At 45.4% G+C, this 4,873-nt stretch overlaps 1 protein-coding gene and 1 long non-coding RNA gene across 4 annotated transcripts in view; one reads left to right on the top strand and one right to left on the bottom strand.

The window, feature by feature from the left end:
* Positions 1 to 4,873, bottom strand: part of LOC107835003 (uncharacterized) — an 18,520-nt gene that overhangs the window by 1,749 nt on the left and 11,898 nt on the right. The window contains exon 2 of the long non-coding RNA XR_001660828.1: positions 2,317 to 2,324. This is a non-coding gene — a long non-coding RNA (uncharacterized LOC107835003). The remainder of the gene's footprint in view (positions 1 to 2,316; positions 2,325 to 4,873) is intronic.
* The window catches only part of LOC103132049 (collagen alpha-3(VI) chain), an 80,443-nt gene continuing 78,782 nt past the window's right edge, over positions 3,213 to 4,873 (top strand). The window contains exon 1 of one of the 3 annotated variants that reach the window (XM_016667119.1): positions 3,213 to 3,422. The gene's annotated coding sequence lies outside the window, so the exon portion shown is untranslated. The remainder of the gene's footprint in view (positions 3,423 to 4,873) is intronic. The other 2 variants (XM_007543801.2, XM_007543803.2) reach the window with 2 other exon arrangements.

Raw genomic sequence — 4,873 nt, 5'->3', positions numbered from 1 at the left:
GAGAGATGGAGAGAGAGAGAAATGGAGAGACGGAGAGATGGAGAGAGAGAGAAATGGAGAGATGGAGAGAGAGAGAAATGGAGAGACGGAGAGATGGAGAGAGAGAGAGACGGAGAGATGGAGAGAGAGTTCTCTGGAGGAAACTAGAAACTATTAATGCTACTAGTACTATTACTACTAGTGCTGCTGCTGCTGCTGCTGCTGCTGCTGCTGCTGCTGCATGTTTGTAACATTTTATCTCCTCCAGTTTAAACCATAAAACATTAAATGAACATTAAATCAGAGTCTCTCAGTTTTCCTCATGGTTCTGTCTTCAGGGTTCTGGTGGGTCGGTCCAGCTGCTGATCATCGTTCATGTTTTGCCCTCATAGCTGGTTGCCTAGCAACACCATAATAGAGCAGGAAACCGGCAGGGTGAGTAATGGGCCTCAGACAGCAGAACACGGATGAACCGGGTCTCTGTTCTGAACGAGCTGCAGTTGGTTAATCAGCTGTCTGTGACCCGACCCGACCCGATACACCGACCTGATAGGCCGACCCATTTTCAGGTTTCAGGCTCCATCAGAGGTGAACTCGCGGCCTGATGACCTCTGAGAACCACAGAGAGACCCCCGGTCTGTTTGGGTCTTCTGGGTCAGAACCAGCTGCAGTCCAGTGAATGCGTCATACAGATGGTTGTGTTTACTTTCACACATGAAACGAGCAAAACCTCCACAGCTCAGCTAAAAGCCCAAACTGGATTTATCAGCGGCTGGTTTCACTAAAACCTCCAGATGATTTAGCATCAGCAGGTCGTCGTGATTCTGGATCCTCTGAACAGAACCAGCTGGTTTCATTTGCTCTGAACCCACTTTAAGACCAGAGGGGACAGAGGCTGTGGAGCAGCAGGTTGGGCAATGATCAGTGGTGGCTACTGCTAACTGCAAAGCTAGCTGTGCTAATGCTAAAAGGCAAATCATAAGTAAATTCCAAGTAAATTAGGGCTTTGTAATTTATCTAGAGAAGCTAAGTGCTAAATGTTTAAATATAAAAGCTAAACATAAAATTTGCTCTGCTGTTAGCGGATTAGCAGAGGTTCGCTCTTTGCCTCCATCTTGATTCTGTTGAATCTTTAAAGAGACGGTTCATTCGTACAGACTGGCTGGTTTATTCTCTTTGTATCTTGTGATTTTAATGTTTGTGAGATTTATAAAAACAAACTTCACTTCCTCATTTCAGAAAACTGGAACACAAAGTCACGTTTCCTGGGAAATCTCCATGTTTTCCTTGTTTTTTGGAAGAATGATGAAGAATCAGCCAAAAGCTGCTGAAACCTCTGACCTCTTCGTCTGCAATCAGATGTAAACAGTTATTAATCATTTTGGTCAGAACTTGGCTGCTGCTCTAGTTTTACTTCAGTGTCACTGTAAACCAGAGGTTCCCAAACTGTGGGGCGCGCCCCCTAGGGGGGGCGTCGTGCAATTCCAGGGGGTGGGCGGGAAGCCGTCCAGATGAAAAAAGAAAAAAACATGAAGCTGTCTGCGCTGGGTTTTTACCTTAGAATGGCCAACTCTCTGTTATTCCTCTGTCTTCCACACTTCCCATATCTGTGTCCTCTGTCACTTTTATCAGCAGTTAAAACTGTTTAATCCGTTGTTAACTTGTTGTAACCTGTTTTTCCGAGCCGCCTGGGTTTCCACCTGTGAAGGAGACCTGCTGCTGCTACAGGTGTGTTAGAATCATGGCAGCAAAACGCAAAGAACTTTTCACAGTTTTTCCCCCAAACTAACCGACTGTTGAGTGAAGCTGCTGGATGCAGGTAATGTTAGCTAACAGATGACTAGCTAATATCAATACAGCACCTTAAGCTAGTTAACTAGTAGCCTGTAGGCTACTGGTGGTGTTGTCTGTGTCCAGCTACGATTCATTTTGCGCCGCAAAAAGTTAGAGACAGGGAGTCTCTAAGAATCCTCTTCTCCTCCACACACACACACACACACACACACACACACACACACACACATGTAGTTCAACCAGACAGCTATTTGTAATCCATAGGGGGGGGCCCAGGAGAAAACGTTTGGGAACCACTGCTGTAAACACACACAACGCTTTGCCAAAGTAGCTGTACTCTTTAAATATTTGATATTTTGACACTTTTATTAATATGTTATATGACAAACTGACACAACATCCTGCAGAACAGAGAAGTGGAAAGAAAACCAACTTATCTCTGCTTTGGATTCGAACCCACAACCTTTTCTCTGCAAGGCAGCAGGGCTAACTGCACCGCTGTGGGAAGGAAATGTTTCATGATTCTCAAATTATCTTTTACACTAACTAATCTAAAAGCTGCATTTGTGTTCAGCCCCTTTACTCTGATACCCTGAAACAAAATCTACTAAGACCTGAGCATCAATCTGGGCTGACAGGATTTTGAATCCTCTGGAGGAGATTCAACCTTCAGAGGAGAGAAAACTTCTGCTAATCCTCTGTTGTTCATTAGCTTCGCGCTTTAGCACTTTTGCTAACATTTAGAACTCTTTGGTTCTCCTAAATTAAATTTTCCAGACAAATTCTTGAGCGTAATTTACTTTGCTGGTTTTTAAACTTTCAGTTGAATAAAGCTCAATGTCTGTGTTGAACTTTGTTTTTTGTTGTAACCAAAGTTTTTGATAGAATTGAAGTTAATGCGTTAGCATTAGCGGGTCTAGAGTTTATGACGTTAGCGTAGCTAGCTGTTTAGTTAGTGTTGCCCACTACTGTCACCAGGGATGTTTTAATCTCTTTATGACTTTTTCAAAGCAACCCTGATCAAATCCTGATTCAAGTAAAACACAAACTCTTTAACGTCGGGTGAAAAGTGATTCCTGTAAAGTTTTCAGGCTGCAGCAGTTTTTTGACTGATTGGTTCTCTGTAACTTTTCCTCTGGTTTCTTCTCCAGCATGACTGGCTCATCGGGTTCTGGTTCTGCTTTACCAAACTTCCTGCTTTAATAAGTGGGCATCGTGTTAAAATGAGAATCCTGGAGGTTGAGATGAATGAAGAGTAAAATGTGGCTCCCTGACCTCTCCCTGCGCTGCTCAGATCTTCACCAAACAGGGAGATGTGTCTGGTTTCATTTACCCCGCTCTCCCTCCTCTTCACATTTTTCCTGTTTCTGCAGAGAAAGTGGGAGGAGAGGAGCAGGATGGCAAACCTCCAGGCTGTTGAAGTTTGTCCCGTCCAGCCGCAGACTCTGCCCCACTCCTCCTCTGGCTGCAGAGCGGGACGCTGCTGCCTCCACTCAGTCCGTCTGTCTGCATCTTCATCAGCAGGAAGGATTTCACCAGGAGGATAATGACCACAGGTCCATCCTGCTGCCGTTTCTCATAACTCTGGTCTCTGTTCTTCACGAAGCAGCCCGGTCCGGTCCAGTGGAGCGGCTGTGCTTCGGCTCAGGGTGAGTCCTGCTGCAGAGCTTCAGCTCCATGTGAACTGAGGATGGTTGTGATAATTACAGCTCTGAGACGTTTCTGGTTTATAGCCCATAAAAGACGCAGCAGCGAGCGTTTAGCACTGAAAGCTGTACTTTGGGTTGAGCGTCAGGCCAAGAGGTGAAGAGGAAGAAGTTCTGCTGCAGACAGTAAAACCAGCAGAGGCTTGAAGCTCGATGGTTCTGCTGCGGCGCTGATCCTTAACGAGTAGCAGGAAAAACTCTGAGGATGATCAGGAACAAGTTTCCACAGCAGCTGCAGCTGCTGCTGCTGCCACACCCTGACTCAGCACAGGAAGACGCTCCCAAACTGCTGGTTTTACTGGTTTTACTGGGCCAGGTTTGAGTCACGGACCCCCGGTTGGTCTGACTGAAAGCAGCTGATGGTCACAGAAGATGAAAGTTAAACTGTTTCTGCTTTCAGACGTTAATCAGCTGCAGCTTCATGAATAGCCGTCAGGTTTTCAGGTTTTGTGTTCATGGAGACGGCGGTTTCCATGGTTTCCATGTTTTGATGCAGCTGCAGTTTAAAAACAGAGCAGTAAAAATAGTTTTGTGTCTCTGTTGATAATTTATGATCCCGGCTCTGATTGGCTGCTGGCTCTGCAGCACATCTGCCCGGTGTCAGACGGACTAACGCGCTCCACATGTCAGCCTCCTCCTCCTCCTGACCTTCATCCTGCAGCATCTGCAGCACACATGCTGCAGCCGTTGGGTTTGTGGTTCATCGGATCAGAGAGCAGCGCCGCTCCGTTTCTCTCTGACTCAGTTCAGCTTTTCTGTGACTTTTAAATTCCTGAAAACACAAAGTTTCTTTCTCCTGATTTATCAGCGTTTCTGTCCCACACTGAGGTTTAGTCATCCAATCACAGAGCTTTTATTCATGAGTGACTCACAGGTCAAAGGTCAGGCGTCTACTAGAGAAAAAGCTGAAACTGGTTCTGGACCAGAGAGAAGCAGGTCAGGATCCGTTTAAAGGAATAAAGACGGTTTGGCTGCTGGCAGGGAAAATCCCGAGTTCTGGTTCTGTTCTGGTTCTGTTCAGTAGCTCAAAATGTTACGTCATGAAAACGCTGCATTAGTTACGAAACAATAAACATTCCACATCTCATCATCTGATCAATTTTTATTTATAATCAATAATCAGATCAACTCCACCCAGCTGCTTTAGCCGTGGAGGAACTCTGTGTTTCAGCTATTTTTCTGTTTTTTGGAAGTTCATTCCAGATTTTGGTTTGTTTGGTTCTGGTTCTGGAAGCAAGCCAGAACCAGAACCAGAACCAGAACCAGAATCAGAAACAGAACCAGAACCAGAACCAGAATCAGAAACAGAACCAGAACCAGAATCAGAATCAGAATCAGAACCAGAAACAGAACCAGAACCAGAACCAGAACCAGCTGCTTGATCCAGTTCTGAT

Source organism: Poecilia formosa, unplaced genomic scaffold, assembly GCF_000485575.1.
Source record: "Poecilia formosa unplaced genomic scaffold, Poecilia_formosa-5.1.2 Scaffold910, whole genome shotgun sequence".
NCBI classification, from domain to species: Eukaryota; Metazoa; Chordata; class Actinopteri; order Cyprinodontiformes; family Poeciliidae; genus Poecilia; species Poecilia formosa.
Note: the sequence above shows the minus strand (reverse complement) of the source record. Positions and strands in the feature narration are given on the sequence as shown.